The 15,503-nt window shown below is 46.6% G+C and overlaps 1 protein-coding gene across 1 annotated transcript in view; it reads right to left on the bottom strand.

Moving 5' to 3' along the window:
- ACIN1 (apoptotic chromatin condensation inducer 1) overlaps positions 1-15,503 on the bottom strand; it is a 127,187-nt gene that overhangs the window by 23,070 nt on the left and 88,614 nt on the right.

Below are 15,503 nucleotides of genomic sequence, written 5' to 3'. Positions count from 1 at the left end.
GCGGATGTCTGCGGACACCCACCATCATCTGATCCACTATCCGTCTGGCAGATCAGATGATAGTCGGATGGAAACATACAGGCGGTCCATTTCCGTCCAACCGCCCCAAAGAGGAGAGAGGGCTGTGTCCATGTCTGCTCTGCACAGAGCGAACAACGACCTATCATCCACGCGCTGAGCAGGCGGATTCTTTGACGGAGTCCACCCCATCTATGTGAAGATCCCCACACATTTACTTCTTTGAATTCTGTGACATATTCATTATGCCCTGGGAGTAGGCACTGCTGTGTCGCACATTTCAAAGAGCCTGTCTTCTGAACTGAATGAAAGCTGACTTAATATTAGGACACTTACCTGTCCAGGAATCCAGCAGTGTCTTCACCTTTTTTTCAATCAACTATAGGGTGCTGCCGCTGCCATTTCCGCTAAGGGAAGCCTGAAGTGAAGCTGTGCTGCTTCACAGCTGGTTCCCTACTGCGCATGAGCGAAGGTGCCAATCGTGGGGGGGGGGGGGGCTGGGGCAGAGGCAAATAAGCAGGGCTTCCCCTTTTGGGTGGAACTCTGCTTTAGGCTGGGTTCACACAGGAACACAAAGAGGTTCGCAGCAGGAGTCCAGTGCGTTTTCATTCATCATTTCAGGTTCAGTTTCAACCCAAATTTTGGGCTGAATTCAGACCTGAAACGAGCCAAAAGACGCACAGGGCTCCTGTGCAATTCGCATCGGAGCCACTGCAGAGATGTGTGAACCATTTCTATCGAGAGCCGATCACTATCTCCTGCTCGTGTGAATTAGATGCGAATTTAATCCGCATCCAATTCACATTGGTGTGAACCCAGCCTTAACCTAAGGCTGGTCAAAGAGCCAGCCCATTGGTTGTTATACCAGAATCTGGCTTTTGGTAAGGCAGAATGTCCACCTAGTAGAAAAACCATCTGCATGTGAAAGGGGCCTAAAGCTGTGAATGAGGAAAATCACTTTCTCCTGAACTGTGAGTGCACTGTTCAGATATTCCCAAGGCAAATGAGATTGAGCGACTTTCTCTGAAGGTTCTGGTTCTATCCAAATTACTGTAATACCTGGAGGATCATGTCAGGTTGATCGATAGAGCCTGCATCAATTGTTACCTCATCAGGAGATCATCTAAAGATCCCACCATGAGAATGTTTCAGGAGGCAATAAGGCTGGTATAGGATGAGGGGCAGGAGCCCAGATTGGCAATACATGGACCCTATATCAAGGCACAGAAATTGCTGAAGGGATGGGAACATTTGTTATCTTTAACCACTTCCCTACCCACCCATAGTCAAATGACATCCACAGATGGGATCTCCCATCCTTGGTGGACGTCCTGGGTTTCCTGGCTGTCTAGGGCACTTTCAAGCTCCAGCTCTAACATTACTTCTGGGCTTGCCTAGGCTCTAAAGTCTTACTTTGTTGAACAGGCTAAAACACCAGGAGCTACCATTGGGCAACTTTAAAATTTCCCTCATACCCAGAAAGCTTGTCCTGAAAAACAATATGTTCATGCAAATAAAAGAAGTATCACGGACAGTACAGAATTTTCGCTGTACTTGCTAAAAAATTTCTCAACCTGAAAAATGAAAAAACGTCAGCAGCCACTTCATCCAAGGGTTGGTAAGCTGCCATATTATTACATTTCATTATTGGTTTGACTTATATACTTAACCCCTTTATGCCTCAGTAACTGATGTGTGTCAGCAAAAAGCTGGGCTTTAATACCCACACACTACACATATGTATAGCTGGGCAGGTAATGTTTATGTACTGGAAACGTGCTCCCAGCATAAAGACCAAGCTGCTGAAAACAACTCTTGGTCCTGATAAAACATTGGTAGCCAGTGGGACTGGCTTCCTATCATGTGACCACTGTGACATCCAATCACAGTGGTCACATTATCGCTGATCCTTCCTAACCCCTGAGCATTCAGAACTTTTAGGTAGAATGCCAGGACGGGCAGGAAGAGGTTAACAACTTCATTAACATACTCTTAAATGATACAGAAAGTGAACATTTGATTGCTGGACCTGCATGTTTGCTGAACATGGAGGCACATGTGGGCAGATAGAGATTTAAATGTGCATTAGTCTTCTATTTTGTAAGTCTTTAAACTGGTTTTACTAAAAGACCTTTGTATCCATCTTGAAACTTTGCACGCAAGCTCCGATTACCTTACTGATGTAGGTCACCAGCCTGATCCACTTCTTCATTTTGTCAAATATTTTTGTATATAACCAACCTGAAAGGTATGAGAATCTGAACATACCTCTTAACAGGCACTGTCACCTGTACTGCTAATATGCATTGTGATAAAGTAGCCCTTTTAAAACGAAAGGGCTGGAAATACACCAAAAAAACTAAGATAAAACAGAACATGCAGGAGTTTTGGAAATGCAATGCTAGACAACACATGTGCATGCAAAGTGAATGCCACTGTCATGCGTTAATACATTTAAAGCGGAGATCCGCCCTAAAAAAAAAAAAGAAGCCAAAAAGGCGCCAAAAAATTGTTCCGCGTTCTCCTTGTGTTGCCTCCTGGGACACACCGCCCATTCACAAAGCGCCGTGGGACTCGTGCATGCGCAGTAGGAAACGGGCAGTGAAGCTGCAAGGCTCCACTGCCTGTTTCCCTTAATAAGGATGGCGGCGCCAGGACTTGCCACAATTGTTGGATCGGCCTCGGGCGGCCAACATCGCAGGCACATTGGATAGGTAAGTGTGCTTAATAAAAGTCAGCAACTACAGTGTTTGTAGCTGCTGACTTTTTAAAAAAAAATTGGATTTTTGAACTCACCGTAAAACCTCTTTCTCTGAAGTTCATTGACGGACACAGCACTTTCAATCTTGACCTTAGGTTATATTGCCACCTTCAGGAGAGGACTAGGCAAAACTGCACAGTACCGCCCAGGGGGCGGTCCTACTGGCTATAACTCAAAGGAAGGGTGGGTGCTGTGTCCATCAATGAACGTCAGAGAAAAGGATTTTACGGTGAGAACAAAAATCCTATTTTCTCTTTCGCTGATTGACAGACAAAGCGCTTTTAATCTTGACCTTGGGGATGTCCCCAAGCAGTGTAAAAAAAATGAGGGGTGGGAATAGCAACAAAAAACTCCACCCATAACAACCAGAGCTTCTCAATGAAGGAGTTGCAACCTTAAAACAGCCGCCTGCAAAACCTTGCGGCCAAAGCAGGCATCCGCAGATGCGCTCACATCAACCTTATAAAATTTAGTGAAAGTGTGAACAGACAACCAGGTCGCTGCCTTACACACCTGGGAAACTGATGCTTGATATCGGAAAGCCCAGGAGGCACCAATTGCCCTGGTCAAATTTGCTGTGACAGGAAAGGGAGGCGCCCGCCCTTTTAAGGCACAATCCTGGATCACGATCTGTCTAATCAACAGAGAAATGGTGGCCGACGAGACCGCCAGGCCCTTCTTCTGACCAGCTACCGACACAAACAGTGAATCTGATCTCCGAAACAGAGCCGTAGCAGACAGATACACCCTCAGAGCCCTGACCACGTCCAAGGAATGCAAAGCAACCTCTTTAGGATTCGACGGCCGAGGACACAAGGATGGAAGCACAATGTCCTCATTTAGATGAAACGTTGAAACAACCTTTGGAAGAAACGAAGGCTGCAGGCGTAGCACCACCTTATCCTTGTGGAGGATCAAGTAGGGGGACTTGCAAGACCAGGCCGCCAACTCAGAAACCCTCCTGGCAGATGTAATCGCCACCAGAAAGGCTACTTTCTGAGAGAGTGTCAATAGGGGGATTTCCCTAATGTTCTCAAACGGCGGTTTCTGAAGCGCAGAGAGCACCAGATTTAAATCCCACGGAGGCTGCGGTGGCCAAACCGGAGGGGCCACATGTAGAACCCCTTGCACAAACGTACTCACCAATGAATGGGTCGCCAGGGGTCGCTGAAAAAAGACAGCCAAGGCTGATATCTGCCCCTTAATGGTGCTTAAGGCAAGTTTTTAATCCACTCTCCGCTGCAAAAATAGCAGGATCCTGGAAACCGAATATGTACGCGGACGCCACCCCATCTCCTCACACAGAGATGTAGGCTTTCCACGTGCAATGATAAATCTTCAGAGAAGATGACTTCCGTGCCCTCAGCATGGTTGAGATTACCGAATCCGACAGGTGCTAAGGGACCGAGGTCTGACTTTCAACAGCCATGCCGTTAAAGCCAGTGACTGTAAAGCAGGATGAAGCATAGGACCATGCGACAGAAGGTCCTCTCGCATCGGCAGTTGCCAAGGAACATGTGCCACCATCTGAACTATGTCGGCGTACCAGGGATGCCGAGGCCAATCTGGGGCAATTAGAATCAAGGGAATCCCCTCGGTCTCCACTCTGCGAAGCAGACGAGGGAGAAGTTTTAGTGGGGGGGAAGGCATAAATCAGCTGATAATACCCCCATGGAGCTACCAACGCGTCTGCCGCGTCCGCCCTGGGATCTTTGAACCTGGTCACAAACCTCAATACCTTCCGATTGAGTGGAGAAGCCAGGAGATTCACATCTGGCGTGGCCCATTTCAGGCAAAGGCGTCAAAATACATCCGGATGTAGCGACCATTTCCCTTGGTCCAGCATCTGACGACTTAGGTAGTCTGCTTGCCAGTTTTCTACACCAGGAATGTACACGGCCGATAGAGCCGGCACGCATCGCTCTGCCCACCGCAGGATGTGAGCGACCTCCAATGCTGCAGCAGTGCTCCTCGTTCCTCCTTGATGGTTGACATACGCCACCGCAGTGGCATTGTCCGACTGGATCCTTACTGGGCATCCCTGCAGCCTCCGTGACCATGTGGAGAGGCACTGCCTGATCGCCCGAAGTTCCAGCACATTGATTGGCAGCCGGGATTCTTCCTGCGTCCAGCGACCCTGTGCCAACTGTACGCCCAAAACACCCTCCCAACCGGTCAGGCTGGCATCCGCCGTGATCGCCGTCCAATGAGGAAGGAAGGAACGACCTCCCGGACTGAAGGGCCAGAGACCTCAGCCACCAGACCAGGGATTCCCTGACTAGGTGGCTCATCCAAATCTGATAATCCAGAGACAACGAAGACCTGTCCCATTTGGACAGAATCTCCTTTTGCAAGACTCAAGGGTGGAATTGAGCATACGGTACCGCCTCGAAAGTGGCCACCATGAGACCCAGGACTCGCATGCAAAAGCGCAGTGAAGACCACCTGCGGGACGCCAACAGCTTCACCGCAGCCTGAAGAGTCTGCAGCTTGTCCGAAGGGAGAAAAACTCTCGCCTCTGAGGAGTCCAGAATCAAAGCCAGGTACTCCAGGCGTTGAGTCGGCACCAACACCAACTTCTGGAGGTTCAGTACCCAACCAAACTCCCAAAGAGTCCGACTGGCTATCGCCACCTCCTCCTCTAATTCTGAGGCGGAAGCTGCTCTCAGAAGGAGGTCGTCCAGGTAGCCCACGATTGCGATTTCTCGCCGTCTCAGAAAAGCCAGAATCGGGGAGAGCACCTTGCCGATGCCAGGCCAAAAGGGAGAGCTATAAATTGGTAGTGGTCGTCCCCGGCCGCAAACCGCAAAAACCTCTGATGCCTGACACATATGGGAACATTCAAGTATGCGTCCTTGATTTCCAAGGATGCCAGAAAATCCCCCGGATGGAGTGCAGCGACCACAGAGCGAACTGATTCCATCCTGAACCTTTGTACTTTTACAAAGCAGTTGAGGGCCTTGAGATCCAGGATCGGACAGACCCTATCCTTCTTTGGGACTACAAACAGATTGGAGTAGAATCACCCTGCGCCTCAGCAGGTCTTGCGTTGCCCCAAACAGGGTGTCCTGACACGCCAGAAGATGATGAAGGTTGGAGGGAAAAAACCTGTTTGGCGGACAAGAAACTCTTGTATCCTGATGACACCACTTCGCAAAACCCACTGGTCGGAAAGGAGGGAGGTCCACTGAGCTGCAAACTCCCGAAGGCGACCCCCCCAGCCGAGAGCCGGGCGGGGGCAAACCTTCATGCAGCCGTAGATTTTTACCTCACTTGCGCCTGCATGCCGCTTCCATCCTGGCAACGAAAGACTCCAGGACCGCCTACAAAGCGTCCATAGGCACCGCAGGTGCAGGGGAACCGGTTACCACCACAGGGATGTCCGACGCCATGCTGACCCACACTCGCCTGACACCCGATAGGTGCCTAGGTAAGCCAAAAAAATCCACCCTCCTAGCTGCCACAGACTAAGGCCCAGCACAGTGTCTGGGTCAGGGTGGTAAGTCCTGCGGGGGAGGCAGGACTTACCACCCTGACCTAGACACTGCGCTGCCGTCCTCCCCTGTGTCAGTCACGAGGCGTTCTGTGCAATTCGCACCGTTCCAGACAAACAGTCCAAGCGCTAGAGGTAAAACAAACCACAAGAAAATGGCTGCCGGCCGCATCAGGAACGCCCGCGGGCTCTGGGAAAATGGCTGCCAGCCTTCCCCTACTAAAACCACACCAAAATGGATGCGACCGCTCTGACCGGCACAGCGGCCTGCACACAAGTACACTAGAACACCCCACAATGTAAAAAAAACAGGGAAGGACCACCAAACCCCAGCGCAGCCCCCTGCCAGGACTCGGAGCCCCCCACCCCGGAGGACCCCCACCAGTCAAACAGTGGCCCAAGCTCGGGGAGGAGGGAAAAGGACAGGGAGAGAAGAAAGGGAGAGTGAGAGACCCCCTTAGTTGACCTCCCAAGGAATGCCCAGCTGCTCCATCCTGCCGGGACAGGTGGAACCATACTTACCCATCCTGTGGGGATTGCTGGACGTATTCCCCTGACAGACCTATGACCCAAGCGGTATGGGGTGGCTGTTGGTCACAGCACACTTACACAGATAGCAGTGGCCCAGTCATATAGCTCACAGGCCACCCCTGGATGATGGGGAATGTCGTGGCCGACCCAGCATGTAGATAAGGCCTGCTCACGCTCGATCGCCGGACTTGGGAGACTACCAGGATCTATATTATTCAGCCTATCACCCAGCCCGGCTGTTGATAGTAGATCACAGGAATCGGCAGAAAAAATGAAATAAAAAAAAAAAAATCACCAGGACCAATGGTCCCCACCGGGAGCCAGGTCCTTCTACACTAGGCAGAAAAAAACTGAGCTGCTGGATGCAGTGTGAGGGGTTATAGCCAGTAGGACCGCCCTCTGGGCGGTACTGTGCAGTTTTGCCATTTTTACATGTTCTGCCTAGTCAAGAAGGAGGCGATATAACCTAAGGTCAAGATTGAAAGTGCTGTGTCCGTCAATGAACGAAAGAGAATTTTTTGTTTAAAGATGGACCTCCGCTTTAACATACATTGCAATAATGTGTGTTAAAGTGTGAACCCAGCCTTCTTTAGTTGAGGTAGTTTCAATGCAGCGAAACACGTGTCCAAACTTGTTTTCTGATCCACACCTTTTATTGACATGTTCTACATTGATAAAAGGAATCCAACACTTCTTAAAGTGTGGGATCCTACTGCTTGTCCTGCTTTGTTAACCTCGGTTCGGAAGAAAACCTCACTCTGAAGAAGAGAGCAGAGCCCATCTGCAGATGCACTATATTGTCAAAAGTATTTACACACATGAACTTTACACACATGGGGCCGGATTCAGAAAGAGATACGACGGAGTATCTCCTGATACTCCGTCGTATCTCTGAGTTCCGACGGTTGTATCAATGCGCCTGATTCATAGAATCAGGTTACGCATAGATATCCCTAAGATCCGACAGGTGTAAGTGACTTACACCGTCGGATCTTAGGCTGCAATTCCAGGCCGGCCGCTAGGTGGCGCTTCCGTATTATTACGCGAGGAATATGCAAATGAGGAGTTACGCCGATTCAGAAACGAACGACTGCCCGGCGCTTTTTTTTTTTACGTCGTTTGCGTTCGGCTTTTTCCGGCGTATAGTTACCCCTGCTATATGAGGGGTAGCTAATGTTAAGTATGGCCGTCGTTCCCGCGCCGAGTTTTGAATTTTTTACGTCGTTTGCGTAAGTCGTTCGCGAATACGGATGGACGTAATTTACGTTCACGTCGAAAGCAATGACGTTTTGCGGCGGATTTTCGAGCATGCGCACTGGGATGTTTTCAAGAACGGCGCATGCGCCGTTAAAAAAAACGTCAAATACGCGGGGTCAAGCATAATTTAAATAAAACACGCTCCCTACATCCCCATTTGAATTACGCGGCCTTACGCCGCAACGCATACGTTACGCTGCCGTAACTAAGGGCGCAAGTTCTTTGTGAATAAAGAACTCGCGCCCAAAGTTAGAGCGGCGTAACGTATCGGAGATACGTTACGCGGGCCGGACAGATACGCCATTGTATCTGAATCCGGCCCATGAACTTCAATGGCATCCCAGTCTTAGTCGGTAGGGTTTAAGATTGAGTTAGCCCACCCTATGCAGCTATAACAGCCTAAACTCTTCTGGAAAGGTTGTCCACAAGTTTAGGAGTGTGTCTATGGGAATATTTGACAGTTCTTCCAGAAGCGCATTTGTGAGGTCAGGCACTGATGTTGGATGAGAAGGCCTGGCTCGCAGTCTCCACTCTAATTCAACCCAAAGGTGTTCTATCGGGTTGAGGTCAGGATTCTGTGCAGGTCAGTCAAGTGCCTCCACCCCAAACTCGCTCATTCGTGTATTTATGGACCTTGCTTTGTGCACTGGTGCGCAGTCATGTCAGAACAGGAAGGGGCCATCCCCAAACTGTTCCCACCAAGGTGTCAGCATGAAATTGCCAAAAATGTCTTGGTATGCTGACACCTTAATAGTACCCGTTACTGGAATTAAGGGTCCAAGCCCAACCCCTGAAAACAACTCCACACCATTATCCCCCCTCCACCAAATGGATTTGGACCAGTGCACAAAGCAAGGTCTATAAAGACATGGATGAGCAAGTTTGGGGTGGAGAAATTTGACTGGCCTGCACAGAGTCCTCAACCTAATAGAACACCTTTGGGATGAATTAGAGCAGAGACTGCGAGCCAGGCCTTCTCGTCCAACATCAGTGCCTCAGCTCACTAATGCGCTTCTGAAAAAATGGTCAAACATTCCCTTAGACATGCTCCATTACCTTTTTCCCTGGTCACAGCAGCTGGGGAAAGTAACAACCAAACTCAGCAGTGACATAATACACATACCTGAATCACTTCCACCGGCTCAACACCAGCTGAACAAAACTTAAATACACTCCCATCTCCCAAAGCAGCAGGGACAGTGTTTAAAATTCCAGTCTCTCAGCTTCAATATATGGGGCCGGATTCATGTAGATCTGCGGATCTTTAGATCCGCTAGATCTACCTGGTTTACGATCCACCGGTGCAATTTAGCAAAGCTAGTGCATGATTCACCAAGCACTTACCTCGCAAACTGCACCGTCGGATCCTAACTCCCCCTGGCGGAATGCAAATTCCGCGGCTAGGGGGAGTGTACGATTTAAATCAGGCGCCTTCCTGCGCCGATTTAACTGTGCATGCGCCGCCGCGAAAAAGCCCAGTGCGCATGCTCCAAATGACGTCGCTAGGACGTCATTGTTAGCGGCGGGTACGTCAATTGCGGCCATCGGGATTCCCGACGGACTTACGCAAACGACGTAAAAATTTTGAATCTCGGCGCGGGAACGGCGGCCATACTTAACATTAGCTACCCCTCATATTAGCAGGGGTAGCTATCCGCCGGAAAAAGCCGAACGCAAACGACTTGGAAAAAGAGCGACGGGCGGGCGTACGGACGTGAATCGGCGGTTTTCCTCATTTGCATATGCGACGTGTAAAAAATAGCGACGACACCTAGCGGCCGGCGGGAGATTACAGCCTAAGATCTAAGGGAGATCTATGCGGAACTGATTCTCATGAATCAGTCGCATAGCTCCGACAGTCGGATCTCACAGATCCGACCGTCGGGTCTCACAGATACGACGGCGGATCAGGAGATCCGCCGGCGTATCTATTGATGAATCTGCCCCATGATCAGCAGTGATAGACAAGTGGTTATGTTCCAATTGTATATTGTTTTTCCAGATTCAGATAATGCTAATAATTTCCTTTGTCTCAATAGAAAAAAAATAAATAAAAAAATAGAGCCACAATTTTAATGCACATACAATTTGCAACCTGCAAATTTCCAAGTATATTATACTTTTGTTTACCATATTAAGAGACCGTTCTTTATTATTATGGCATTTAAAGATCATTCATGCGGTAAAGTATAATTTATAACGAATATTGTGAGTTACTACTACAGTGATTACCTTAAAAAGGTAGTGAAGTCCTCTTTTTGATTTATACCTACAGGTAAGCCTATAAGGATTTAAGAATTTTTTTACATGATTGCACACTCATGTTTGTTATTGCAATAAACAGAGATTTATAGATTGGCAACTAGAGGCAAAGCATATTAGCAACTACAGTATATTAGCCTCAATAACTCTAACGTGTATTGGAATAAGCAACAGTTAAAGAGGAAGTAAACGTCCTTTACTGACTTTTATCTATAGGTAAGCCTATAATAAGGCTTACCTATAGGTAGTGTAAATATCTTCTAAAACGTGCACCATTTAGCCTAGGTTCACATTGGTATGATTTAGCATGCGATTTGCCAAATCGGTGGCTATTGTCAGCAATGGCATCCTCCGAATTGGTGCGGCGCAGACTTTGTGGCGCCACACCAGTTCCCAAAAGTAGTTCCTGTACTACTTTTGGCGCATTCGGAGTGCGATTTTTGTATAGACGTCTGTGCAGGAACTGCACAGATGTCTGTAAAATTGCAGCTGAAGTCATACTGCATTGCCAGGTTGAAATCATTTGAACTCGCACGATTTCTAACCTGCAGCAATGTGAACCTAGGCTTACGGGATATTTACATTACATGCAGACATGAAATCACTCTGAAGGAACTGGCACCTGTGTGGTTCCTTCAGAACCTGCGCACACACTTGGGAGTGACGTCTTCACGGCTCCGGCCAGCCTGCTTGTTCCTGCCCTGGTGTTCCCTTTCCTTATCCTGGCTTGTCCCCTGCTCCTTCTGCCTGATCTTCCTTTGGTGTAAGACCTTAGCTCTGATACTGACTACTCTTATGCCGCGTACACACCATCACTGTATGTGATGAAAAAAAAAACGATGTTTTAAATCATGAAATAAAACAACGTTTTTGAAACTTCATTTTTAAAAACGACGTTGCCTACACACCATAGTTTTTTTTAAATGCTCTAGCAAAGCGAGGTTACGTTCACCACTCTTTTCCATTGAAGCTAGCTTCATAACTTGCTTCTGAGCATGCGCGGGTTTAAAAACATTGTTTTAAACGTCGTTTTGCCCACACACGATCATTTAAATTGACACAAAAAACACATTTTTTTTGTCGTTTTTCACAAGACATAAAATGACGTTTTCCCCACACACGGTCATTTAAATTGACGTTTTTAAAAACGTCGTTTTTTTTTTCATCACATAAAGTGATGGTGTGTATGCGGCATTAGCCTTACCCTGCCATCTATATATAGTTAGCTTAGTTGGTTTAGGTAGTTTATTTATTGGGATCACTTTCACTCATTCGGTTCATGCGGTTTTGGTGTATTGGATGTTTTTTTTTTATATTGTTTTACTGCCATTGTCCTTAATAAATCACATTTTTAGATCATAATTGTGCCTGCCGTTCTCTGTGCAAGTCCATACATTTCTGGTCAAGCCTGTTTCATAAGATACCAGCACTTGCTATTCCTGAAAGTTACATTTATTTACCAATTCCCTCTGGCTCAGTTCACACTGCTGCAACTTGTGAGACCCCCAAGTCACATTACATGTGAAATCCCATGCAAGTCAATGAGAGCTGTCTTAATTAGCACTACTGTTGCTCCAACTTCAAGGCTACTTCTGTCCGACTTGTGCCCAAAGACTTTAATGGAATTTGCCTCCCAAGTCGGATCCTCCTCTATATTGATGCGATTTGGATCCGACATTACAGGTAGATTACCCAGGCAGTGCATGGCATCTTTTGGGTATGCTGTTATCTCTGCATACCTGTACAAGACAAAGTCTTGTACGGGTATGCAGACAAAATATTAGTCAAATCGCCAGCAAATCGTCAGGAAGTCGCACAGAAGGTCACAGTAGTGTTAACCAAGCCTCTAGCATTCTCTGAAGTGTATGTACTGTATTTTCTAACAACTGCTTTCTCTTATTTGCTTGCTTTTAATCTAACTATAGTACTATACCATTAAAATGGGTTTAATTTGTTCCCTTTTGGTCTATTAAATATACCATTAACCACTTAAGGACCGCCTCTTGCACATATACATCAGCAGAATGGCACGGCTGGGAACAGGTACGTACAGGTACGTCGCCTTTAAGAGCCCAGCTGTGGGTCGCGCAGACACGGCCCCGTCCGAAGCTCTGTGACCGTGGGCTTGGGACCCGATTGCCGCTGGTGTCCAGCGATCGGTCACAGGAGTTGAAGAATGGGGAGAGGTGTGTGTAAACACACCTTTCCCGTTCTTCACAGTGGCACTGTCATTGTCTGTTCCCTGATATATGGAAAGACGATCAATGACGTCACGCGTCCAGCCCCGCCCCCTAAGAAACACATATGAGGTCACACTTAACCCCTACAGCGCCCCCTAGTGGTTAACTCCCAAACTGCAATTGTAATTTTCACAGTAATCAATGCATTTTTATAGCACTTTTTGCTGTGACAATGACAATGGTCCCAAAAATGTGTCAAAATTGTCCGATGTGTCCGCCATAATGTCGCAGTCACAAAAAAAAAAATCGCCACCATTAGTAGTAAAAAAAAAAAATTATTAATAAAAATGCCATAAAACTATCCGCTATTTTGTAAACGCTATAAATTTTGCGCAAACCAATCGTTAAACGCTTATGGCTATTGTTTTTACCAAAAATAGGTAGAAGAATACGTATCGGCCTAAACTAAGGAAAAAAATATTTTTTTATATCTTTTTTGGGGATATTTATTATAGCAAAAATATTGCATTTTTTTTTTTAAATTGTCGCTCTATTTTTGTTTATAGCGCAAAAAATAAAAACCGCAGAGGTGATCAAATACCACCAAAAGAAAGCGCTATTTGTGGGAAAAAAAGGACGCCAATTTTGTTTGGGAGCCACGTGGCACGACCGCGCAATTGTCAGTTAAAGCGACGCAGTGCCGAATCGCAAGAAGGGGCAAGGTCCTTAACCTGCATATTGCTCCGGGTCTTAAGTGGTTAATAGGGTTTTTAAAATATCTATTTGAGGTATGTAAAAAATACCCATTGATTTTGCCTGAAATCTTGTGAACTGATAACTTTGTGCTCTCCGTCTATGCACAAGGAGTGCTTATGGAGGTCTGTGCACTTAGTAATTCCATAAGAAATGAAGAAGGCAAGGCTAAAACCACATGCACAGGAATTCAGAGCAGTGTTTTGTGAAAGAGGAAGGTAGGATCATACTTCATAATTTTTGTTGCCATCATCTTAACCAGCAGTAAAAAGCGTTAAAGCAAGCTGTCAATGACCTCACTATCTAAATTTACAGTGATGTAATTAATTCTCAAATACCAAAACATTGACTAAAATAAAGTTAATTTTTTTCCAGCAGATTAGAAATACCTGGTGTTTGTTTACATTAGCAGGTTAGCGGTCCAGATCTCCAATGGTCCGACACGCCACCCTGAACACTGCTTTAATCAACAGCACTCTCACTACCTGAGCAACTGCCACTTTTCTGAACAGCTTGGTCTGTTAAAAGGAAGTTGAAAAATAATAGACTTGTAGGTAGGATCAACAGGTAATAAAGCTGTTACAGGGTGGACCCTGAAAAACAAAGTCTACTGTGTAATGCTATTGACAGACTGCATCATAAGTAATTTTTTACTTTGCACATGGAGTAGTTCCACTTTAATTCCCCACATATATGGGCCACAGGAAAATTAGATTTTTGTACTTAGTGTAAAACCATTTTTTTTTTTTAGGGACACAGGCATTTTAGATGCAGTCAGGTCATACTGTCGCTTACAGGAGGATTGGACACTGGCAAATTAAATCATTTTACGCCAGCCTCATACTCTTAACAGTAAGTATGATACGGAGGGAAAAAAAAACAAACAGAACGGGGAACTGCCTGAAGCTGAAAGGGCCGCCTGAAGCTGGGATCACATGAGACCTGAACATCCACTAGGCAGAACAAGTGGCAGCCCTGCAAATCTGGAAAACAGTTTGCCAGATTCCAAAAAGCCCAAGAAGTGCTCAAAGATCTAGTAGGAGTGTGCCTTGACAGGGAAGCGTGGAACCCAACCCTTAAGACCATAAGCAACCGAAAAAATGGTGGAAAGTGAAGTTGGATCCCCCATATGAGAACCATCAGTGAAAGGCTGAAAACCATCTTGGGAAGGTAGTTCTGGGCCTCACCACCACCTTGTCTCTGTGTAAGACCAAAAGGGGTTCTTTACAGAATAAGGTTGCCAGATCAGACACTTGCTTTGTCCAGGCAACAAAAAATGCAACCTGCTCAGTTAGAGTAGAAAAGCAGCTATCCCTGATTGGTTTTCTCTGCACTTCAAAAACTGCCTTTTGAACCCAATTCAGATGCCACAGATTAAATGGGAGAGTCACATTCTGTATAAAGATCTTGATCAAAGAATGGGAAGCCAGTGGTCGCTGGAAAATGACTGCCGATGCAGAGACCTGACCCATATTGGTATTAAGGGCTAATTGAGCAAGGGCTAATTGAGCCAGGCCTAGCTGGACAAGCATTTGTCCCACAAAGAATTTCATGGAGAAAAGTTACTTGTCTCGCACCAAGCAAAGTAAACCTTCCATGAGTGATGGCAGACCTTGTGGGATGTAGATTTCTCAGCTTTGAAAATTGTGGAGATCGCCATTTCAGAGATGCCTTCGATTCTCAGAACCGAAGCTTCAACAGATATGCCATTAAAGCCATTGGCCATGAAGCAGGATGGTAAAATGTCCTTGGGTCAGAAGATTTAGGCTGTCTGAAAGTAGCCATAGAGCATCTACCAGCAGTTTGATCAATTTACTGCATCCACCTGGATCAGTATGGAGATATGAGGATCCCCAAATGACCTTTCATGCAAGTTATTTCAAAGAAGGAAAGACATAGATCAAGCTGTTAACCTTCCATCAGCAAATTTGACACAATTAGATTGGAAGAAATTAACCAGGGAGAGGGCTGGGAGTAAAAATTCTAGATTATAGCCCCTGGAAACCACCACCCACTCAATGCTGGCTATACAAATGTCTGCAAAGGCCAACAAATATCCCCCAGCCCATTTGGAGGCAGTCCCCTCACACTGAAGATTTATCTGAGGGTTTAGGGGATCTGGAAGTCTAGGGTTTGAGGGAGGTCTGGGAGTTGGGCTTAGCCTTGGCTATTTAGGTTGATGCCTGGGCGTAACAAAAAGGAACTACTCTTTGTTTCCGAGGTTGAGTGAACCATCCCAGACTGAGCC

The sequence above is a fragment of the Rana temporaria genome, chromosome 1 (assembly GCF_905171775.1).
Source record: "Rana temporaria chromosome 1, aRanTem1.1, whole genome shotgun sequence".
Classification (NCBI taxonomy): Eukaryota; Metazoa; Chordata; class Amphibia; order Anura; family Ranidae; genus Rana; species Rana temporaria.
This window is presented reverse-complemented; position numbering and strand designations above follow the sequence as displayed.